Here is a 26,703-nt window from a genome sequence, read left to right on the forward strand (position 1 = left end):
GATGTTCGTGTGTTTAAAATGCTTGAGTCATGTAATAGATTTGAGTGTGGTGAATGAAGATTCAAGAGTAAAAGGGTTCATAAGGGTTGTGTGAAAAAGAGAGTAAAATAAATAAGATTGAAATGTATGTAAAGAGGTAACGGATTGGAGAGTGTTCATCTATGTTGCATCCTCGTGTGTCTAAGGTAGTGGATAAACAAAGCAAAGATGTTGGCTATTCAGGAGTGTGTCTTCTTAGTCCTCTTCCACCTTTGTGTACTAAGGCTTCTTGGACCTAGGAGTGCCTTTAAGCAACCAAAGTCCTAAGAGACATTTTATCAAACACTTAAGCTACACACTTTCCTACTATTCTTAAGAAGTCCGTAGGATCTATGATTGTTACAAAGCTTTAATCCTAACTCTAATCAAAGACATGAAAGAGTCAAGAGCTCAATATCTCATCTAGATTGGCCAAATCCAAACAAGATATCATCAAAACAACAATCAATAGACAAGAATAGATATTCCAACAATCCAAGCATTTATATCCAAAATAAGACATAAGATCATCACACTAGCAACATATCTTCACACAATCCATAATCCCTAGATTAAACTAGCCACTCATGATAAAGAATTCAAGACAATAGCTAATTCAATCCAAGAACAAAATAGTAAAATAGATTAAGATGTAATAGAAATCACCTAGATTTGAAGTGTTCCTTCAATCCAAGCTTGTTGTCTTGCTACAAGAAGAGTTTTTCTAAGCTAAGTTAAACTATTCTAGAAAATGAAAATATTGCAAGAAAAAAGAAAAGTTCTCCAAAGTGATCCTTCCCCCCAAAAGTCTCCTTCTGAAATTCTATCAAGGGGGTTTAAATAGTCTCCGAAATGTAGCTCTAGGAAGAATTTCGCGCAGTGTCAATTCCATGCCCCTCCACACGCGTGTGGCCGTGCGTGGATGGCTAGTGGAACGTGGCCACGCGCACCACTACGCGTGTGGAGGTCAGTTTGTGTTCTTCGGGGCTCCGGACTTGCTTGGTTCGTTCCTTAAGCTCGGTCTTCGTTCTTAATAGCTCCCGGGACTCCTATATCGACTCAATTTATGCTAAAGGTAGCTTTGCGTGCGGCTAGTGAATTTAAAGCACATTTAATCACAAATTTATCATGTAAGGATACTAAAAACGTTACAAAGCACCCTAAATTATACTCAAATAATGGGTATCTTAGGAGCTTATCACTAAGCCCTAAACCTAAACCCTAAACCCTAAATAATAACCATAACCCTAAACCCTAAAACCTTAAATCTAAACCCTAAGGGGTTGTTTGGTTGGGTGTAATTTGGGGGGAGTTGTAATTCATTGAATTGAAATTCAATGAATTTGGCAACTACGGTGTTAGGTTGGAGGGGCGGAATTGCAATTCCCTCCAAATGGTGAATTACAATTCATGGGGTACCCCCATGAATTGTATTTTGGTGGAGAGGAGGGGCAATTATATTGGTGTAAAGACCATTTTGCCCCTCCTCCCAATCATTTGTCTTTTTTTAAAAAAAAATTGAAATTATTATTATTATTATTATTATTATTATTATTATTATTATTATTATTGAAAGAATTATTATTATTATTATTATTATTATACTTATTATTATTATTATTTTGAAAGAATTATTATTATTATTATTACTACTACTACTACTACTACTACTACTACTACTACTACACTACTACTACTACTACTACTACTACTACAATATAAGGGCATTTTAGTCATTTTATCATTTCATACCTTTCAATTTCATGTACTCCTATTCCTGCATAACAAACATGTAATTTCAATTCCTACGTTATTCATTGAATTACAATTCCACCGAATTACAATTCTTTTCTCCCCTAATTCCCTCCTTCCAACCAAACGCCCTGTAAACGGTGTAATTCGTCAATTCATTGAATTGCAATTCCTTTACACCCAAATTCATCCCAACCAAACACTCCAGGATGTCAATGTGTGCTAGTCTACCTTGAGTTGGGCTTGAATTTTGGCGGGCCAACTTGCGAACCCGTACGGGTTGGCGGGCCTCGTGGACCAACCAATGGGCTAGCTTCAAAATTAAAACAAATAAAGTATTTAAATTATATTACATACTATATTTTAATATATAGTTACGAAATAAAGTAAAATTTTAATTTATATATACTATGATTTGATGGATAATGATGTTATAATAATGTTTTAATTATAACTATAGCTTGTTGATAAGCGCATTTTGTATACTTTATTTTATTATAATTTTTATTATATAGTTATATTTCTATGCTTAATCTTATTAAGTTATTATATTTGTATTTACTTTATGTTTATCCAATAATTATAAGTTATAAATAAAACAATGAATTAATAATTTAGCTTGCAGTTAGATCAATAGGCTAATTCTATTTGAGCTTTATTTAATTAATTAAAGTGTGATTTATTTGTTTTTAAATATTAAGAATTAGTCCAATTATCAAAAGCTTTTGCGGCGAACAAACAGATGGTCCTCCTCCTTTTTCTAGTCAACAACGACGCAGAGAACCTGAAGGAAGCGTTAGTGGCCTCCGTTGATCCAAAGCCTTCTTCATCCACCAAATCCGCAGAGTTACGGTTGAACCTGAGCAATATAAAAAGTGACCAAAGTTCGTCATTCTGGAATCAATTCGCTCTCCAAAAAACTATCTTCACAAAAGAATCTTTGCACATCCAAACTCCCGATCAGACGTAGCTAGGTTCGCGATTCCTGGACAGAAGCTTCACAATTTAATTTCGACGGAGGTGGCGTGATTTTCTGGTCTTCAAGGCAGCAAATACGAATTGAAGTGGGTTTACTCCATGAACTTCTGGTGCATTATTTCTTCTTTTCTTAAATTCAATTAGTCATTGCTTTGTGTTGGGATTTGTAAACCTTTGCAATTTGTTTGAGTCTAGAATTGTGCTGCTACCTTAATTACGATTAGAGTTCTTAATTGTAGTGTCGTGTGCTTAATTAAATCTTAATTACAAATTCTTTACGTTAATGGCTTGTTAATTTGTTAATCTAGGGATATGATGATATTGCCATGACATTTATGCATTAATTTATGTTTAATCTTGCCAATTAATTAAGTTTTATCTTATAATTTGGGTTGCGATTAATTAAGTTGAATTTGGCCGGTTTAGCTTTTATTAGTCTGTTTGAGAGAATTATTAAGTACGCACCAATGCTTAGTAATTTAATGCTCTGTAAGATAAAAAGATAAACAATTTAGTTGTCTTATTAAATTGTTTATTTGGTTCATAAATCGGGTATTCCGTAAGTTCTTCCTGACTTAATGGGTTCTAATGGTTTAAATAAACATCTTAAGCGTATGAACCATTAGAATACGTGACTGAATCTGGACGCCATACGGATTAGTCAGATAATAGTTAGAACGAACCTTTAATTGATTGCCAAGTTGAACTAATCTGCAAAAATTAGTAATGGTAGTTGATTCATGTTCCTAGGTTTTTCCAACTTGATTGTTATTCGATATTCTGGTTCTGTTTATTTGTTTACTTTCCTGAGCTTTGATTCAATTATTTTACATTTGCGTTTATTCTTCGCTTTGATATTTGTTCGGAGCATTTTGAATTGTAAGTTCGTTTTTTTTTTCAAGTCATTAAATTGCATTGTATAAATTGCATCGTATTAATTCCCTGTGGGATCGACCCTTGCTTTTGCACACTATCACTACAACTGATTCGTGCACTTGCGAGGACTTATTAAATTGTCCATCACTTGTGGTAAAAAAAATTTATTTTAAAGTATTAATTTATATTTATATTATATACAGTACAATCAACATTGATGTATACTATGATTTAAAAAATATGAATGCTTTAAAAATATTTGAATGTAAAAATAAGTTACAACATTTTTTATTTATTAAATAATTTTAAAATTTTAATTCTTTGTAATACTATCCAGACCACAGATTGGCTCGTGGCCGCACGGGCCAACTCGCGAGGCTTGCTTGCTTCTTTTTTCAAGTCATTAAATTGCATTGTATAAATTGCATCGTATTAATTCCCTATGGGATCGACCCTTGCTTTTGCACACTATCACTACAACTAATTCGTGCACTTGCAAGGACTTATTAAATTGTCCATCAATTTTTGGCGCCGTTGCCGGGGACTTATTTATTGTGCAGTTTGTTTTTCCCTTTGCTTAATCTTGCTTAATCTTGCTTTCAAAAAAAAAACAAAAAAAAATAGTTACTTAATACTTGTTTCTTTGTTTCCAATTTGCTTTTGATCATTCTGTTTTTTAGTTTATTTTTTCTTTTAATTGATGCGAGGTCATCGTTCCTTAAAACCTACACTATTGCCTTTGGACGACAACATTGATAAGAAAAAGAAAAAGAAAAGGCCTTTACCTCTTGAAAATCCTAATCCTAAACCACAAGAAACAGCCACAACCATGGATGCACTTCCTCAACCCCCTCAACCAAACCCTCAACCCAATCCCAGGCTAATGAAAGACTTTGGTAGGCCCCAAGTAGGAGGTTCACCTTCTTGTATAGTGCTTACTAAAGCAGCTAGGAATTATGAGTTGAAGACGGTTCACTACAACCAGTTGCCATCTTTTCACGGTTCAGCAAGCGAAGATGCCCTTACCTTTATCCGGGATTTCTATGGGATAGTCCAACACTTCCCGTTGAATGACTTGACCAAGGATGCATTGAGGATGAGGTGTTTTCCATACACCTTGAAAGATGCTGCAAAGACATGGTTCATGTCTCTCACACCGGGATCCCTTCGGACATGGCCGGAGGTGTATAATAAGTTTATCGGTAAGTTCTATTCCCATGCTAAAACTACTGAATTGAGAAGAAAAATTGCGACATTTTCGCAAGCTGATGGTGAACCGTTCCATGAGGCATGGGAAAGGTTCAAAATGTTGCTCATTCAATGTCCCCACCATGGCTACCCATTGGAGCTGCAAAACCAAACTTTCTATGATGGTTTGATTCAAACCAGCCAATCAATGATTGACAATGCGGCTGGAGGTGCCATGGGAGAAAAAACTGCGGAGGAAACTTTAACATTGTATGAGATGCTAGGGGCAAACTCCCAACAAAAGAGTATAAGGGGACGAACACAAGGTATGTATGAAGTTAACTCAAATACGGGGCTGGAAATTCAGGTGTCTGAGTTAGCAAAACAAGTGAAAAACATGTGTTCTATGATGGGTATGAAGCAAAATGATGCATTTATGATTGATGAAAATGATTGTGAGCAGGCCAATGCTATGAATAGCTTTAATCAAAGGCCTAGAAACGATCCGTATTCTAATTCTTACAATCCGGGTTGGAAAAATCACCCTAATTTTTCTTGGAGCAATAATCAAAATAATTTTCAACTAGTTGCTCCTCAACCAAAAAAACCGTCTTGGGAAGATTCTTTGAATACTTTTATACAGGCTTGCAATAGACGGTAAGAAGCGAATGATCAACGGTTCCAACAGACAGAGGCATCACTTGCTAAAACTGAGGCTTCACTTGCCAGAAATGAAGCATATATGAGAAAATTGGAAGTCCAAGTGGAACAAATCGCCAAAGCTCTACAAGGCCATGTGCCAGGTAAGTTGCCTAGTCAACCTGAAGAAGCTAAGATTATGACTGTTCTAAGAAGTGGTAAAATTATTGAAAATAATGTGAAAGGATATACCACTTCTAAACAATCTGAAATAGTTGAAAATTTGAATGTTGATAATGAAGTCAATAAGGATGAACCCAAATTGCATAAATCTGATGATCCTTATGTGCCCCCTAAGTCATATGTGCCACCAGTTCCATTTCCTGGTAGATTGAAAAATTCAAAATTTGATAGATCATTTTCTGAGATTTATGATTTGTTGTCCAAAGTGAATGTGAATTTGCCTTTGTTAGACATGATTAAAAATATGCCTGCCTATGCTAAGTTTTTAAAAGAGTTGAACACTAGAAAGCGTAGGTATGAACACAATGAAAAAGTTTTTATGTCTAAAACTGTAAGTGCTGTTTTGCAAACTAACTTGCCCCCAAAATTAGAAGACCCCGGTAGTTTCATAATAACTATTACAGTGGGGAATTCTAAAAAAGAAAAAGCAATGCTTGATTTAGGGGCAAGCATTAACTTGATGCCTTATTCTGTCTACTTGCAGTTGGGTCTGGATAGATTAAAGCCTACTACAATGTCCCTAGAGCTTGCTGATCGCTCTATTAGATATCCTAGGGGTATTGTAGAAGATGTTTTGGTCCAAGTTGATAAACTAATAATGCCTGTCGACTTTGTTGTTTTAGATATGAATAAAAAGTGCAATCATGCACAAGACATGTCTATTTTGCTTGGCCGACCTTTCATGGCCACAGCAAAAACAATGATTGATGTCCAAAATGGAAAGTTAACCATGACTGTCCTTGATGAAACTGTTGAATTTTCCATTTTGAAATCAATGAAATTGCCTGAAAACAATAATAATCATTGCTTTGCTGTAGACGTTTTAGATTCCATAATTTCTGCTGAGTTTTTAGATAAATCTCCGTTCAAGGTCGAAGCTGATGAAGTGGAACTTGACCAAAGCCTAATAAAAGAGGGAAGTGTTGAAGGAGGTTCAATTACAGACTGTCTGGAGCAAATCAAAGAAAAACACCAACCATCAATTGAAGCTGACGTTCCGCCCAAGCTGGAACTAAAACCTCTTCCTAGTTCTTTAAAATATGCTTTCTTAGGTCCAAATAATACTTATCCTGTAATAATTGCCTCTAACCTTTCACAGGAACAAGAAACAAAGTTGTTAGAGGTATTAAAAAAATATAAAAGTGCAATTGGTTGGACAGTAGGAGATATTAAAGGAATAAGTCCAACAGTTTGTATGCATCGGATCTTACTTGAAGAAGGAGCAACCCCTGTCCGTCAACCTCAGCACAGGTTAAATCCGAATATGAAGGAGGTTGTACGGGCAGAAGTCCTAAAGTTGTTGGACTCAGGTATTATTTATCCTATTTCAGATAGTAAATGGGTAAGTCCAGTTCATGTAGTGCCAAAAAAATCTGGAATTATTGTGGTCACTAATGAAAAAAATGAATTAATCCCAACTAGAACAGTAACTGGGTGGCGCATGTGCATAGATTACAGAAAATTGAATGCTGCCACTAAAAAAGATCATTTTCCTTTGCCCTTTATTGACCAAATGTTAGAAAGATTAGCTGGGCATGCNCTAATTTTTCTTGGAGCAATAATCAAAATAATTTTCAACTAGTTGCTCCTCAACCAAAAAAACCGTCTTGGGAAGATTCTTTGAATACTTTTATACAGGCTTGCAATAGACGGTAAGAAGCGAATGATCAACGGTTCCAACAGACAGAGGCATCACTTGCTAAAACTGAGGCTTCACTTGCCAGAAATGAAGCATATATGAGAAAATTGGAAGTCCAAGTGGAACAAATCGCCAAAGCTCTACAAGGCCATGTGCCAGGTAAGTTGCCTAGTCAACCTGAAGAAGCTAAGATTATGACTGTTCTAAGAAGTGGTAAAATTATTGAAAATAATGTGAAAGGATATACCACTTCTAAACAATCTGAAATAGTTGAAAATTTGAATGTTGATAATGAAGTCAATAAGGATGAACCCAAATTGCATAAATCTGATGATCCTTATGTGCCCCCTAAGTCATATGTGCCACCAGTTCCATTTCCTGGTAGATTGAAAAATTCAAAATTTGATAGATCATTTTCTGAGATTTATGATTTGTTGTCCAAAGTGAATGTGAATTTGCCTTTGTTAGACATGATTAAAAATATGCCTGCCTATGCTAAGTTTTTAAAAGAGTTGAACACTAGAAAGCGTAGGTATGAACACAATGAAAAAGTTTTTATGTCTAAAACTGTAAGTGCTGTTTTGCAAACTAACTTGCCCCCAAAATTAGAAGACCCCGGTAGTTTCATAATAACTATTACAGTGGGGAATTCTAAAAAAGAAAAAGCAATGCTTGATTTAGGGGCAAGCATTAACTTGATGCCTTATTCTGTCTACTTGCAGTTGGGTCTGGATAGATTAAAGCCTACTACAATGTCCCTAGAGCTTGCTGATCGCTCTATTAGATATCCTAGGGGTATTGTAGAAGATGTTTTGGTCCAAGTTGATAAACTAATAATGCCTGTCGACTTTGTTGTTTTAGATATGAATAAAAAGTGCAATCATGCACAAGACATGTCTATTTTGCTTGGCCGACCTTTCATGGCCACAGCAAAAACAATGATTGATGTCCAAAATGGAAAGTTAACCATGACTGTCCTTGATGAAACTGTTGAATTTTCCATTTTGAAATCAATGAAATTGCCTGAAAACAATAATAATCATTGCTTTGCTGTAGACGTTTTAGATTCCATAATTTCTGCTGAGTTTTTAGATAAATCTCCGTTCAAGGTCGAAGCTGATGAAGTGGAACTTGACCAAAGCCTAATAAAAGAGGGAAGTGTTGAAGGAGGTTCAATTACAGACTGTCTGGAGCAAATCAAAGAAAAACACCAACCATCAATTGAAGCTGACGTTCCGCCCAAGCTGGAACTAAAACCTCTTCCTAGTTCTTTAAAATATGCTTTCTTAGGTCCAAATAATACTTATCCTGTAATAATTGCCTCTAACCTTTCACAGGAACAAGAAACAAAGTTGTTAGAGGTATTAAAAAAATATAAAAGTGCAATTGGTTGGACAGTAGGAGATATTAAAGGAATAAGTCCAACAGTTTGTATGCATCGGATCTTACTTGAAGAAGGAGCAACCCCTGTCCGTCAACCTCAGCACAGGTTAAATCCGAATATGAAGGAGGTTGTACGGGCAGAAGTCCTAAAGTTGTTGGACTCAGGTATTATTTATCCTATTTCAGATAGTAAATGGGTAAGTCCAGTTCATGTAGTGCCAAAAAAATCTGGAATTATTGTGGTCACTAATGAAAAAAATGAATTAATCCCAACTAGAACAGTAACTGGGTGGCGCATGTGCATAGATTACAGAAAATTGAATGCTGCCACTAAAAAAGATCATTTTCCTTTGCCCTTTATTGACCAAATGTTAGAAAGATTAGCTGGGCATGTGCCCTTTATTGACCAAATGTTAGAAAGATTAGCTGGGCATGCTTATTATATTGACCAAATGTTAGAAAGATTAGCTGGGCATGCTTATTACTTTGACCAAATGTTAGAAAGATTAGCTGGGCATGCTTATTACTATTTTCTAGATGGCTTTCAAGGTTATTTTCAAATTCCTATTGCACCTGAAGATTAGGAAAAAACAACATTTACATGCCCGTTTGGCACGTTTGCTTATCGCAGAATGTCATTTGGGTTATGTAATGCACCTGCGACTTTTCAAAGGTGTATGATGTCAATATTTTCTGATATGATCGAAAGATATGTTGAAGTGTTTATGGATGATTTTTCTCTATTTGGTGATTCTTTCGATGACTGTCTTTTTCATTTATCTTCTGTGCTTGAAAGGTGTGTTAAAATGAACTTAACCTTGAGTTGGGAAAAAAGTAATTTCATGGTGAAAGAGGGCATTGTTTTGGGACATATAATTTCTGACAGGGGCATAGAGGTTGACAGGGCTAAAATTGAAGTTATTTCTAAACTACCTCCCCCTACATCTGTGAAAGAAGTGCGAAGTTTTCTTGGTCATGCAGGTTTTTACAGGCGCTTCATAAAAGATTTTTCAAAAATTTGTAGGCCTATGTGTAACCTGTTAGCAAAAGATGTTGTCTTCAAGTTTGATGATGAATGTTTGTCTGCTTTCAACTTTTTGAAAGAAAAATTAACTTCTGCTCCCATTCTTGCTGCACCTAATTGGGAGCATCCTTTTGAAATAATGTGTGATGCATCTGATTATGCCATTGGTGTTGTTTTAGGACAGAAAATTAATAAACTGCCTTATGTGATTCATTACGCAAGTAAAACGTTAGATAATGCTCAGGTTAACTACACAACTACTGAAAAGGAGTTGTTAGTTGTAGTCTTTGCATTAGAAAAATTTCGTTCTTACTTGATTGGTTCTAAAGTGATTGTTTATTCTGATCATTCTGCTTTGAAATTTTTGTTGGCTAAAAAAGATGCTAAACCTAGACTCATAAGATGGATTTTGTTGCTGCAAGAATTTGATTTGACTATAAGGGACAAGAAAGGGTGCGAGAATGTGGTAGCTGACCATTTGTCTCGTTTACCTGATGCTGCTAATAATTCTCCTAATTCTGATATTCCTATAAATGACAGGTTCCCTGATGAACAGTTACTTTCGTTACAGAATAAAGAACCTTGGTATGCAGACATTGTGAATTATTTAGTCTCGGTCAATTTCACCCAGACTTAAATTCGCAAGGAAAAAAACATTTCTTTCTAAAGTTAAACATTTCTTTTGGGATGAACCTTATTTGTTTAAAATTTGTCCTGATCAAATTATTAGAAGGTGTGTCCCTGAGTTTGAACAGCAAAATATTTTGAATCACAGTCACACTCTAAACTGCGGAGGACATTTTAGTGGGAAGAAAACTGCGTTGAAGGTTTTGCAGTCTGGTTTTTATTGGTCCACTTTGTTCAAGGATGCATTTGAATTTTGTGCTAAGTGTGATAGATGCCAGAGGACTGGTAATATAAGTAAGTGTCATGAAATGCCCCTTTCAAATATTTTGGTTGTAGATCTGTTTGATGTTTGGGGAATTGATTTTATGGGGCCTACCCCACTTCCTTTGGTTATAAGTACATTCTTGTGGCTGTTGATTATGTGTCGAAATGGGTTGAAGCTGTGGCCACTAGGACAAATGATAGTAAGGTTGTTTTAAATTTCTTGAAAGATATTTTTGCCAGGTTTGGGACACCCAGAGCTATTATTAGCGATGAGGGTACCCACTTCTGTAATAAACTTTTTGCAGGTCTTCTGAAAAAATATGGTATTACTCACAAGGTGGCTACTCCGTACCATCCACAAACCTCTGGCCAAGTTGAGGTGAGTAATAGCCAGATTAAAGGAATCTTGGAAAAGACAGTGAATCCTTCTCGGAAAGATTGGGCTATCAAGTTGAATGATGCATTGTGGGCTTACCGGACAGCCTACAAAACCCCGATTGGTATGAGCCCGTACAGGTTAGTATTTTGTAAAGCTTGTCATTTGCCAGTGGAATTGGAACACAGAGCCTATTGGGCTATTGAATTTTGATTTGCAGAGAGCTGGTGAGATAAGAAAATTAAATTTGAATGAATTGGATGAAATAAGAAATGAGGCGTATGAAAACTCAAAAATTTATAAAGAGAGAACCAAAGCCTATCATGATAGGTCTATTTTGAGGAAAAATTTTGAACCTGGAATGAAAGTTTTGTTATTTAACTCTCGTTTGAGGTTGTTTCCAAGTAAGTTAAAATCTAGATGGACAGGACCTTTTGTAATAGTTGAAGTGTTTTCCCACGGTGCCTGCGAGATCGAAAATCCAAAAACAGGTGAAAATTTTAAGGTAAATGGGCAAAAACTTAAGCAGTACTTCGAGGGGGAACCATCAGCCCATATTGTTGAACAGGTAGAGTTGCAGGATTATGAATGTCCGTGTCGTCACTGACGCGTTTTTGGAAGGCAACCCAATTCTCTTTCCCTTCTCCTTTATTTTCATTTTTGCTTGTTATGCCATTTTTCAATAACTTGATGAGCTATTGATTTTGTGTTCTCTTATAGTTGTTGTTCTCAACATTGAGGACAATGTTTGAAATAAGTATGGGGAAGGGATTTCTATTTTAATTTATTTTTGTGATTCTCATTTCGAGTAAGGAGATAAAAAAAAAGATTTACTTTCAAAATAAATAAGTATGAACTTGAGCTCTTACCCAATAAGCCTTTTTGAATAGCCTATGATGAAAATAATGCAAGTTTCTGTCAGCTCTTAGTGTGTATACTGCATGTGGCTAGTTGTTAATTGCTTTAGTGTTATATTTTGAATAACTTTTCTCTAAAAAAACAAAAAAAAAAAAAAAAAAAAAGAGAGAAACAAAATAGATAGAAATTAAAAAAAAATCACAAAAACCCTTATATGTTTAATGCAATCTCTTTGACGATTTTTATGTTGATTTCACTCTATATCACCTTTTTCAAATTTTTAAACTATTCTTGAGTGCTATAAATTGTGGTGTAGTTTGTTGGTTCAAGGATCATCTTTGTGGTATAAGTGAGGTGAAAAATATTTTTAAAAAAAATGAGTGTTCTATTTATTTATTTATTTTATTTGCAATAAATCAGAGATTCTACTCCGCTGAATCAGCTACCTACACATGTACCATAAATAAATAAATAAGTGTGGTGGTCTGATTTATGAGTACACACAAAATTGAAAACCCAAACATGCCTGGCGTAAAATGGCGAGGTTTTTGTGGAAGTTCTCTTTGGAAAAAGTCATAAATAAAAAAATAATAATGAGTGAACTTTGGAAGAGACAAATATTCGCATTTTAATTTTTAATAAATGCCTTGATCCTTGTTTCCATCATATTTTGCACCTGCACTGTGATAGAATGTTTCTGAATTTGATTCAGGTTGTATTTTGTGAAATTTTCATATTTATTGGATTTTTGTATAGCTCATATAATGGGTATCAGCACACGAATATAAGCTTTATTTTTATGAATAAACATGTTGAAGTTATTTAATATCCAGTCAGGTGTTTATGCACTCTATGAGTTGACACTAATCTTGCATTGATGAGGCAATAATTTTGGGAGGCTATTTGGGTAAAGCTCAATTTAATGTTTGGTTTATCGTTCTAATTTCTTTTATATTCTTTTCCTTTTAATAAAGTATTTGCTTGAGGACAAACAAATAAATAAGTGTGGGGAAATTTGATAAGCGCATTTTGTATACTTTATTTTATTATAATTTTTATTATATAGTTATATTTCTATGCTTAATCTTATTAAGTTATTATATTTGTATTTACTTTATGTTTATCCAATAATTATAAGTTATAAATAAAACAATGAATTAATAATTTAGCTTGCAGTTAGATCAATAGGCTAATTCTATTTGAGCTTTATTTAATTAATTAAAGTGTGATTTATTTGTTTTTAAATATTAAGAATTAGTCCAATTATCAAAAGCTTTTGCGGCGAACAAACAGATGGTCCTCCTCCTTTTTCTAGTCAACAACGACGCAGAGAACCTGAAGGAAGCGTTAGTGGCCTCCGTTGATCCAAAGCCTTTTTCATCCACCAAATCCGCGGAGTTACGGTTGAACCTGAGCAATATAAAAAGTGACCAAAGTTCGTCATTCTGGAATGGATTCGCTCTCCAAAAAACTATCTTCACAAAAGAATCTTTGCACATCCAAACTCCCGATCAGACGTAGCTAGGTTCGCGATTCCTGGACAGAAGCTTCACAATTTAATTTCGACGGAGGTGGCGTGATTTTCTGGTCTTCAAGGCAGCAAATACGAATTGAAGTGGGTTTACTCCATGAACTTCTGGTGCATTATTTCTTCTTTTCTTAAATTCAATTAGTCATTGCTTTGTGTTGGGATTTGTAAACCTTTGCAATTTGTTTGAGTCTAGAATTGTGCTGCTACCTTAATTACGATTAGAGTTCTTAATTGTAGTGTCGTGTGCTTAATTAAATCTTAATTACAAATTCTTTACGTTAATGGCTTGTTAATTTGTTAATCTAGGGATATGATGATATTGCCATGACATTTATGCATTAATTTATGTTTAATCTTGCCAATTAATTAAGTTTTATCTTATAATTTGGGTTGCGATTAATTAAGTTGAATTTGGCCGGTTTAGCTTTTATTAGTCTGTTTGAGAGAATTATTAAGTACGCACCAATGCTTAGTAATTTAATGCTCTGTAAGATAAAAAGATAAACAATTTAGTTGTCTTATTAAATTGTTTATTTGGTTCATAAATCGGGTATTCCGTAAGTTCTTCCTGACTTAATGGGTTCTAATGGTTTAAATAAACATCTTAAGCGTATGAACCATTAGAATACGTGACTGAATCTGGACGCCATACGGATTAGTCAGATAATAGTTAGAACGAACCTTTAATTGATTGCCAAGTTGAACTAATCTGCAAAAATTAGTAATGGTAGTTGATTCATGTTCCTAGGTTTTTCCAACTTGATTGTTATTCGATATTCTGGTTCTGTTTATTTGTTTACTTTCCTGAGCTTTGATTCAATTATTTTACATTTGCGTTTATTCTTCGCTTTGATATTTGTTCGGAGCATTTTGAATTGTAAGTTCGTTTTTTTTTTTCAAGTCATTAAATTGCATTGTATAAATTGCATCGTATTAATTCCCTGTGGGATCGACCCTTGCTTTTGCACACTATCACTACAACTGATTCGTGCACTTGCGAGGACTTATTAAATTGTCCATCACTTGTGGTAAAAAAAATTTATTTTAAAGTATTAATTTATATTTATATTATATACAGTACAATCAACATTGATGTATACTATGATTTAAAAAATATGAATGCTTTAAAAATATTTGAATGTAAAAATAAGTTACAACATTTTTTATTTATTAAATAATTTTAAAATTTTAATTCTTTGTAATACTATCCAGACCACAGATTGGCTCGTGGCCGCACGGGCCAACTCGCGAGGCTTGCTTGCTTCTTCTTGAGTAAAAAATGTTCAACCCTAACTTGTGGGTCTCAAATCTACCACTTTGACACCCCTAATAAATGTTTTTAAAAAATAGTAGTGAATTATAATTATGATGATATGACAATATAACTAATTTCTAAAAGTGAAGAGAGTATTTCATATTTGATGGATTTAATTAATTTGGGGGCTCGGATTAACTAAACCTGATAATTAAATGAAAGAAATAAAGATAAGGAATAGAACATATAGAATGTTTGGTTCACGGATTCAATTTTAAGGGAATAGGAATAGTATTCCATAAGGAATGGAATCGACAAGGAATAAAATATGAATTGTATTCTATTATTTGGTTCGCTGAAAGAACAGACTTTAAGAATATTATTTCAGTATTTGGTTGATTTAAGGAATATATAAATGAGATATATGTTTAAAAGACATAAATACTCTTATACAAAATATAAAATAATAATAATAATAATAATAATATTATCATTATTATTATGATGATGATGATGATTATTATTACTATTATTATTATTATTATTATTATTATTATTATTATTATTATTATTATTATTATTACATAAGATTTTTAAATAATATTATTCTATAACAATTACAATATTGTAAAAACATATATATATATATATATATATATATATATATATATATATATATATATATATCTGTTCAAATGTGGTCGTGCCTTCCCGTGCGGTTCGCACCACTCAATGTTAAAAAATGCACCACTCAATGTTAGAAAACGCACCACAATGAAAATACACAAAAACACCAAAAAAAAAAAAACACACCACACACCCAAAATAATGCACCATAACTCCTTTGCTCCTAATGGTGCATTTGATAACACTATGTGATGTATATTTGCATACCTAGTGGTGTGGTTTTGGTGATGCGTACCTAATGATGCATATTTGTGTGGTGCATTTTCTAATATTGAGTGGTGTATATTTGCATACATAGTGGTGCATCGCACTGATCGCACGTTAATGGGCGGCTACAACTGATTATGACCATATATATATATATATATATATATATATAGGGTCATGTTCAGGTGTGGCCGCGCCCTTACGTGCGGCCGTGCCCTTACATGCGGCCGTGCGGTTTACACCACTCAATGTTACGAAATGCACCACTCAATAACATTTCGTAACATTGAGTGGTGCATTTCGTAACATTGAGTGGTGTAAACCGCACGGCCGCACGTAAGGGCGCGGCCACATTTGAATAGAAATCTATATATATAATATATATATATTCTATAAAATCATACATAACGTTAGGAATAAAATGTAATAGATTTTGATATGCCAAAATGTACTGAAAAATGTTAGATCCCCAAGTTTTATTTTTCTAGTGTCTAGGCAAGTTTAAGTTCAAAGGAAAATCAAGCTAAGTGTCATCATAAGGGGAATAATTTCCAAATATCTCATCCAAGCTAATATTTTTGGAGATGTCAAGTTATGAAGACGCAAGGCTTAACATCTTGAAGCATAAAGGAACGACAATGTCAAATTCGGGAAGATGATGATATTGTAATGAAGTCTACTTGAAGATCAAGGAAAGGGATTACATCAAGAAGAATAATTAATTAACCAATAATTGTTTATAGACGGAGTGGTTAAGAGTAATTTTTTTATGGAAAGACCAAGAATCAAATCTCATTGTCTACATTTTATGGGATGAGAGGATTTGCAAATGGGCTAAAAGGGATTAAATTGGAGATACCTTTGCATTCGAAAGGTTGAAGGGATTTTTTTTTTTGAATACTACTAACTCTATTACAATGCAGTATCTGTTCATAACTATTTTCTCAACCTATTGAAACACAAGAGTCAGTATTGACTCCACTGAGGCTCGAACCCACCACCTCCCGTATAAAGGGAAGGGTTTGATGCCACTGGACCACAAGGTCCTTGGAAATGGTGCTGAAGGGATGAGATTTCTAGTAAAGCTAAGAGATTTCTAGCGAAGGGCATTGGAAAGTGACTAGTCCAAAATAGAAAGGGCCAAAGCAATATTTGAAGATTAAATCACCAAATGGCGTGGGCATCATCAAGCTATTTTGAAGACCAATTGTGCATGGACTTGGAGCTCAGTACAATGGCCATAATATTTTTAATGTCTCACATAACATTAAAAATATAAAGCCTATTCTAGACTGAAAAGGCTATAAATCTAACTGACAAAGATTCAAAATTAGGAGCATCTTTTTCCAATAGAAAAACACTCAATACTTATAAATAGATAAAGATTTGAAGCAGTTGAGGACAACAAGACGAACACAAGAGAACATACACGTAAAGCAAACAAGTGCTAAATTCGAATTACTCAAGTGAAAAATCTAGAAGTGCTAATCTTCATCTAAGAGAGGCTTGATCTACATTGAAGAATCTACTGAAGAGTCTCAAAGTTTTAAGCAAGGAAAATCTTGTTTTGACAAACAAGTGGTTTCTCTATCGGAGTGTAGATGGGGGATTGTCACAAAGGAGTGTGAAATCCTGGTGCAGTGTTGGAGGCACTGGTTGGGGCATAACTAGTGTGGGATCAAAGCACTAGATTACGAAGATAGTGCTATAGGTACTGGTTGAGGCGTGATTAGTGTGGGCTTGGTGATCAAAGTACTAGATCACGAAAATTCATTGTATCTTGTAACCAAGGAGTGGTGGATATAGTGAATTCCTCCTGGAGATAGGAGAGTGGAGTAGAAGGATTACATACACCTCCGAACCACTATATTTTATTGTGTCCTTTATTTCTTTATCTTTATTTATTTATGCTTGCTTGATATTCACGTGAAACACATACTACACATTATTTTATATTCTGTTGTGCACAAGACACTAACAAATTAAACTGTTAAGTATTTTGATTTTAATTTTGGCTTAGTAATTTTGAATTGGAGTAGAGTCTATTCACCCCCCCCCCCTCTAGACTTTACCTTATCTCTTTTGGGACCAACAATGGGTATCAAAGCACGTTGTCTAATTGAGTCAACTTGTTCTTGACTGCTATGCAGATCCAATTTACAAGTGGGTGTGATTAGATTAATTCTTTCATATCTAACGTGAAGATGAAGAAAGATTTAGCACAAAATTTATTATTTTCACTTGATAAATTTGATGACTGGAAAGTTCGCATGCAAGTACATTTCTCTACATTACACGATGAAATGTAGGAAGTAATTTCCATTGGACTGATCGAGATATTGGAGGCGAACACTGCTGATGTTGTTTAGCGTGAGTGGATGTGAAGGGTGGTAAAACGAAGAGTCAAGACTCCCCGAGTGTCGTGTCTCTCAAGGATGGCGAATGGGAACTGAATACGTGTTGGCATTTATGAGGTTGAAAGGTAAGAGTTGCAAGAATCGTAGGGAGAGGTTTTGTTCATGATTGGTTTGAAGGGTTTGAAGGTAAAATAAGATAGAAAATACAAAAGGTAAAAGAAGGGGATGCATGCCAATGCTAAGCCAAAGGATTGATTATCGTAGGTAGCTTGGAATTGGGTTTCGGGATTGAACTAGGGAGACACGGTATTGGTACCGAGTGGCGTCACACTCAGACTCTCAATCCTCATTCGGTTGAGGCATTTTATCGAACACCTTGCCTACCACTCCTCTCGGATCTCATCCTTTCGGATTAAGAGCGGAGATATAGATGAGTTGGGCTCGTGAGAGGCCGCTATCGCGCACTCTCTCACTTCCACTTGGTTCACTAACTATCCCGGCCGGAAATAGAAGCAAAGTTTGAACAACATCAATCATACTCCCACAATACTCAAGATCATAAGATAAAATCTAAGCATCAATCAATTGGTTAACAAGGGCACACACACCCAAACTACACTACTCTAGCATATAAAGCATAAATAACAACAAAAGAAACAAGGCAAGAATATAAAAGATCAAACTTTATAATAAAAGAAGTATGTTACCTAAAGAAAGCTTTGAATCTATTTCATAGCCTAAACTAATCTATCCTAAGGAGGAGTATTTGTCTTCCTCCCCAAAGGGGAAGAAATTGAGAAAAGAAAACTAGATCTAAGACTATTGGGTGCCTCCTCCTCTTCCAAGGTCTTGGAATAATGAGCCTTATATAGGGGGAACAAAATAGGGGCAAGATAGACAATTTCCGCAGCAGAATTTTAGGGCTGACTCAGGGCTCTCGACGCGTCGAGCCTTGAAGAAGTTTTCCGCGACTTCTCCACACGCGTGGTGGAGGGCATGGGGAGTGAAGGATTGCAATTTAGTGGGAGGTGAATGTGAAAGTGGATATGCGGTATGGAGGGTGTTAAAACGAAGAGTCATAATCTCCCCGAGTGTCGTATCTCTCGCGGATGGCAAATTGGAGAATATGCGGTTGCGCTACCTTGGTTTGTTTGAATAACGTGAGATGGAGTATATGTCTATTGATAAAGGAAAGTGTTAAGGGGGTAAAGGTTGATAAAATAAGAAGTAAACAAAGGGAAATAAAGGCGGATGGGGCTAAGATATCATGGAGATTGGTTAAAGGTGCAAGGTAGAGTATTGATTTCCTTTGAGTTATGATTGAAGGAGCTTGGAACATTGTCCTGAGTGACGTCACACTCAAGCTCCCAATCCTCAGTCGGTTGGGGAATTTCATCAAACACTTTGTCTACAAGTTCCCTCCGGATCTCATCTTCTTAGATTGAGAGCGGGAGATGTGGGTAGTGGGCTACACCTCTTTGCGATATCTCGCCAAAGAGATGATCCTATACTCTTGGAGAGATCGGGGCCCTCGATCCAACAAGATCATACAAAACATACACACAAATTCAACATTCCCCAAAGAAATCAAACTCATTCATCAAATTAGATCATGAACATCAATCATCCATTCAATCTAGCCCCTATCCTAGGGATTAGCCTCTCATAGGCTTTAACAACATCAAAGCATTGAAATAGAAAAGCATATCTACAAGATCAATATAAAAAGCAAACAACTTTAAGGAAAAAGGAAAAGCAAGAGAAATCCAAAGAGAAAACAAATCTTGATAAAAGGGTTTACCCAAGAGATCTTCAAAGCTATGGAGATCTAAGTTCTCTTCTCCAAGGAGCTCCTCCTCCTCTCCTAATCCTCCCTAAACCTAACCTAAAATGTAGAATAGAAAAATGTGACAAAAGACTCCCTAAACCTAGCTGAAATGTCCCTTAAATACTAAAACATCGCGCAGATTTTCTGGTGACGCCCCACGTCTGCCACACGCGTGTGGACTGGCGTGGACGGTTATTGGAATATTTCCACGCCAGCGCACACGCGTGTGTGGCTCGTGGGCGTGGTTTCTTCATTTTCGTTTCCTTTTGTTGTTTTCGATTTGGTCTTCGTGTGTTCCCATGTGGATTGATTCTTCCTTTCAATGGTTTATGCTCTCTTTTGGTTGATTTCGGCCTTCATTCCTATGGGAATTCTTGAAAACACTCCACACAGAACTCATTTGCAATTTGTTAGTAAAATAGCATGTAAACACGTAATTGCACTCTCTCAAACTTATTTTTAGCAAGAAATCAACTTAATAAGTTATAGATAAATAGGTACTTTTGGCGTCTATTAGGGAGTTACTGGAATTATTCCACGCCCCTCCACACGCGTGTGAGGCTGCGTGGGAGGCTCATGCTTCATGACTTCTGCATTTTCTGCTCAGTTTTGGCCTTAAGTCCTCATTTTGGCTGTAGAATAGCTTAAAAACATCTTCCATGCTTGTGTTAGTGGTTTTAGTCACATCTGAGTCTAAATGCATGAAATCCTTATGAAATGGGTAATAAACCATACAATTCTAGCCCGTAAATGACCCCTAAAACAAGCTATTCTTGGTGCTTATCAACTGCATTTGTCCTATCACCAGACGCTCCTCAGTATGTACAAAAGTCAAAACCGGAGTAGACATCTGACGATAGAATAAGGAATAATCTTAATAACATTTCCAATGATATTCTATTCAAAGCCGTAGATGATACCATCTTTTCAAAGATTCAAAAATGCGCAACTGCGAAGGAAATTTGGGAAACACTCATTAAGATCGAAGGAGGCGGCAAACAAGAAAAAGACCATAAGCTTACAATCGCCATGAAGAAATTCGAGGATTTTAAAATTCTTTTAAATGAAAGTATTTCAAATATGGAAGAAAGGATTATCAAAATTATTGGAGAAATTAATGTTCTAGGCAAGATCATTAGTCAAAAGAAAATTAATCTCAAAGTACTACGTGGACTACCATCTGCATGAAACATGAAAGTCACGGGCATGCGAGATCATCGAGATCTAAGGATGCTATCAACAGATAAATTATTTAGTGATCTCAAGGCATATGAATTAGAAATGAAGGCCAAAATCGAAGAAGACCATGAAGCACAAAATTTTGCATTGATGGCCGAACAACCATCAACCTCCAGGTTTGTAGAAAATATTGATTTTATGACTGACGAACAATTTGCTTTCTTTGTTAGAAAATTCAAGAAATTCATGTGAAAAGGAGATTACAAAAATTAATCACGTGGAAACCAAAATGCAACACCATGGAAACCAGAGAAGAAATGGAATAAGATAACAAAGATTTATGCTACAATTGTCGTAAACCCAGACACTTCAAGATCAATTGTCCATATCCAATTGTTAGAAAAAATCAAGGCAAGAAAATCATTAAATCTTCACAAAATAAATCCGAAAGCAAGGAACGGAGATTCAAACATGACAAAAGGAAGGTTCTCGTAAGCAACGAACCAAACGCGGGGAAGTGATCGCTTCAAAAGAAATGACGTTTGGGAACTTGTTCCAAGACCTAAAAAGCATAATGTCGTAGAAACAAAATGCGTCTTTCGAAACATAGCCAATAAAGACGGTGTGATTGTTAGGAATAAAGCAAGGCTCATAACAAAGGGATACTCGCAAGAGGAAGGAATAGATTTTGATGAAACCTTTGCACCAGTAGCAAGACTTGAGGCCATAAGAATATTTCTAGCCTATACTGCACAAAAGAACTTCACTATTTATCGAATGATTGTCAAAAGTGTGCGTTCTTAAATGGACTACTTGAAGAAGAAATCTATGTTGAACAACCCCTAGGTTTTGAGGTAAAATGCTAAGGTGCCAAAGTCTACAAACTAAAGAAGGCATTGTACAGTTTAAAACAAGCTCCTAGAGCTTGGTATGATACCTTATCAATGTTCTTAATCAATTGTGGATTCACCAAAGGCCTAGTTGATAAAACTCTCTTTAGAATTCAAGATGGTGAACATATTTTATTAGTACAAATATATGTTGGAAGTACTAATAATTCTTTGTGTGAAATGTTTCCAAAGCTTATGCAGAATAGGTTTGAGATGAGTATGATAGACGAATTAAATTACTTCTTGGGATTACAAGTCAAGCAAATGAAAGAAGGAATTTTCATCAATCAAGCCAAGTATACACGAGATTTAATCAAGAAATTTGGACTTGATGGAAAATCGTCAGTAAAGATCCCAATGAACACATCATTAAGAATAGACAAGGATGAAGACGGAAAGGATGTCGATCAAGCGAAATATAGGGGAATGATTAGGTCACTCCTATATATCACTACAAGCAGGCCGAACATATCTTATGCTATTGGAGTGTGTGCTAGATTTCAATCAAATCCAAAACAAAGACACATCTCCGCAATAAAGAAGATAATAAGATACTTAAAAGGCACAACAAATGTGGGATTATGGTATCCCAAAGGTATTGATTTTACTCTAACGGATTTTTCAGATGCGGATTTTACAGGTTGCAAAATTGATAGAAAAAGTACTTCCGGGACATGCCAATTCTTTGGGGAAGGCTTGTTTCTTGATTTAGCAAAAACAAAATTCAATAGCAGCAAGTACCGCCGAGGCCGAATACATTGCTATAGGGAGTTGTTGTGCGCAAATCTTGTGGATGAAGCAACAATTAAAAGACTATGGAGTAATTTGTGACAACATTAGTATTTATTGTGATAATACTAGTGTTATTTCAATTAGTCACAATCTAGTGCTTCATTCAAGAACCAACCATATTGACATTCGACATCACTTCATAAAGGATCACGTTGAGAAAAAGGATCTAAAAATTGAATATATTCCTATAGATTAGAGAATCAAATAGCCGACATTCTCACAAAGCCCCTGTGCGAAACAAGATTTGCTACATTAAGACATGAAATGGGAATGATCGAAAAGAGCTAAGTATCACTGAACCTTATCTTCACTTTATCGAAATGATACTTGTGCTCAAAATTAATTTATTTTATGTGTTGTATGAGTTTATATGATTTAAATTTGTGTTGTTTATTTTGCAATATGTGTTAATTACATGTTTAAATATTTGTATGTAAGTTTTTACGTGTTATCATATGCCATGCAAAATATGTTTAGCATTATGTGTTTTTTTTCTTTTTGAATTATTGCTTGAAAATTCCGTAACTTGCATTTTTTGTGATCATTTTTATCCTCATGAATGAGTTATTTTAAAATTATTTTCATCCATGTATTTGGAAAATATTTGCCAATAGGTGACACCAGACAAGGTCCAACCAGGCCATGAATCAGATCCACCACCACCAATCCACCCGGGGGACAAGGGGAAAAGACTGGTGAGGGAATACTCCCCAATCCGAGCCCCGTACCACTTGTTCATACTTGAAGCAAACACACCAATCTCTACAATTGAAGAAGCAATAAGTAAATGGGTTTTGGACAATCCTCAACCTGATCTATATGTCTTTAACTAGTGCATATTTTGATGAATATTGGTGTATTTATACTAGCTTATTGGTGCTTTTAGAACTATTGGTGCTTTGGTGCATATTTTCATACATGTTGGTGTGTTTGTACTAATTCAGATGTGTTTTTTTACTCGAACTTGTATATTCCCGTATTTTTTTTTTGAATACGTATATTCCCGTATTTATTTATATTAACTTGTGCATATCTATTACCAAGGACCAATAACTGTTCAAATTCTAAGGAAAAGTTATTTATTGGAGAGATATGGTTTTGCTGAGGCCGAGTAGTGAAGTCCCAATTTCTATAACTGATGGTTGGGCAGCTATTCTTAACCACAATGAGGGAGACCGGGTAGCAGCGAGACTCTTTGCTTCAACCTGGACAACTGTAAGTTAAAAATATAAAACTAAATAAATCCTTAAAAACCTACAAATTCTAACAATAATAACATTAACCTTTACAACTCTACCGGTTGTGAATCCACAAGGACTCAAGGAGATGAGGAGGACAGGTATAAATAGTTCCACAGCCAGTACCTTGAGGACAAGGCACTTGCAATCCACACCCCCATGACACAAAATTCAACATGTAAGTGTTAGGCATTGCTTGATGCATTCTACTATTTGACATTTTGTGGTACACTTTTAACTTGTCTTTGGTGCATATTTTGACGCATGTTTGTTTCTATGACAATTTTTGTTTCCGGTAATAGCTTCAGAGCACTACTACATGATTTACTTTGACCCTATCTTGGAGAGATTTGATGCCATATACAACTCGTCTGTGCCTTAAAAACCTGAAAACAAGTATGGAGTTGTGCCTGCAACATTGGTAACAAAATAACCCCTTAATTGTTTCATATAACAAATACTCTATTCAACTACTAACATTTCTATGCCATTACTGGTATGCAACAAAAGTTCTTTTCGATATTTTTGAGTAGTTTGAAGTCAACATACAAAGTTGAAAAGGTCAAGAAGTTGAAGATTAAAAGAATGAGAATGTGGCGACACAAAAAGAGCAAACAGCAGATGGAGACTTTTAGAGGGCAGACATCAGATGAATGGGACTCTGGATTACAGAAGGACAATAAGGCACAATTGAACAATCTAAGAGTCAAGTACTTGACTACTCTTGTAACGTCGGATCTAAACGAACACAAAGGAAGAAACATACAACAAACAACAAAATTTGGGTTGAGAAGTTGAATTTCAAGGTCAATTGTCTTTGGTACTAGTTTGACAATAGTTATTGGTTGATATGTCTACTACAGCTGTTAGGTAGATTTTGGTTGTTAATAGCTCTGACTATATTTTTTGGCAACTATATGGATGTTTAACATCTCACTAATGAATATGAATGCACAAATATGCACAGTTGCAAAATTAGACTATTTCTAAATCCTCACTCTTACTTATCTAAATGCACAATTATTCAAAAAAAAAACCACAATGACACTTAGTAAAAGTTGTTTACACAAATATAAACATGTGTTTAAATACACATCATTCTATGTAGTAAAATGCACCAGACCACAAAATAAAACACACCATTCTACCCCCATAGCCAAATGCACCTACTCACATAAAATGCACCAACATATGTAATAAAACACACCATTCTACGTTTTAAAATGCACCAGTGGACACATTAGAATACACTATTCCCCTGACCCCATACCCAAATACACCTAGTCACATAAAATGCACCAACATACGTAATAAAACACACCATAGTCACATAAAATGCACCAACATACGTAATAAAACACACCATTTAGCAACTAAACTGCACCAGACAACAAAATAAAACACAACATTCCACCCCCATAGCCAAACGCACCTACTCGCGTAAAATGCACCAGCATTAGTTAGCCAAACGCACCTACTCGCGTAAAATGCACCAGCATTAGTGATAAAACACACCATTCTATGTATTAAAATGCATCACTGGACAAATTAAAACACTCCATTCCCCACCATACCCAAGTACACCTAGTCAAATAAAATGCACCAACATATATACTAAAACACACCATTCATCACCTAAAATGCACAAGACGACAGAATAAAACACATCATTCCAACCCTATAGCCAAACACATTTACTCGTGTAAAGTCACTAACATTAGTAATAAAATACACCATTTTACGTATTAAAATGCACCACTGGACAAATTAAAACACACCATTCCCATAGCCAAACGCACCTACTCGCGTAAAATGCACCAGCATTAGTAATAAAATACACCATTCTACGTATTAAAATGCATCACTGGACAAATTAAAACACTCCATTCCCCACCATACCCAAGTACACCTAGTCAAATAAAATGCACCAACATACATAATAAAACACACCATTCATCACCTAAAATGCACAAGACGACATAATAAAACACACCATTCCAACCCTATAGCCAAACGCATTTACTCGCGTAAAATGCACCAGCATTAGTAATAAAACACACCATTCTACGTTTTAAAATCCACCAGTGGACACATTAGAATACACTATTCCCCTGACCCCATACCCAAATACACCTAGTCACATAAAATGCACCAACATACGTAATAAAACACACCATAGTCACATAAAATGCACCAACATACGTAATAAAACACACCATTTAGCAACTAAACTGCACCAGACAACAAAATAAAACACAACATTCCACCCCCATAGCCAAACGCACCTACTCGCGTAAAATGCACCAGCATTAGTGATAAAACACACCATTCTATGTATTAAAATGCATCACTGGACAAATTAAAACACTCCATTCCCCACCATACCCAAGTACACCTAGTCAAATAAAATGCACCAACATACATAATAAAACACACCATTCATCACCTAAAATGCACAAGACGACATAATAAAACACACCATTCCAACCCTATAGCCAAACGCATTTACTCGCGTAAAATGCACCAGCATTAGTAATAAAACACACCATTCTACGTTTTAAAATCCACCAGTGGACACATTAGAATACACTATTCCCCTGACCCCATACCCAAATACACCTAGTCACATAAAATGCACCAACATACGTAATAAAACACACCATTTAGCAACTAAACTGCACCAGACAACAAAATAAAACACAACATTCCACCCCCATAGCCAAACGCACCTACTCGCGTAAAATGCACCAGCATTAGTAATAAAATACACCATTTTACGTATTAAAATGCACCACTGGACAAATTAAAACACATCATTCCCATAGCCAAACGCACCAGAATTTGTAATAAAACACACCATTCTACGTATTAAAA

The 26,703-nt window shown here is 35.3% G+C and overlaps 1 non-coding gene and 1 pseudogene across 1 annotated transcript; one reads left to right on the plus strand and one right to left on the minus strand.

Annotated features, from left to right (window-relative positions):
* Positions 1 to 4,324: 4,324 nt before the first annotated feature.
* On the plus strand, positions 4,325 to 11,759 carry LOC116010811 (annotated as a pseudogene).
* Positions 4,856 to 4,962, minus strand: LOC116011493. The gene has a single exon (XR_004097044.1). It is a non-coding gene; the product is annotated as a small nucleolar RNA R71 (small nucleolar RNA).
* Positions 11,760 to 26,703: the final 14,944 nt, after the last annotated feature.

This window comes from Ipomoea triloba, chromosome 2 (genome assembly GCF_003576645.1).
Source record: "Ipomoea triloba cultivar NCNSP0323 chromosome 2, ASM357664v1".
In the NCBI taxonomy this organism is placed as follows: domain Eukaryota; kingdom Viridiplantae; phylum Streptophyta; class Magnoliopsida; order Solanales; family Convolvulaceae; genus Ipomoea; species Ipomoea triloba.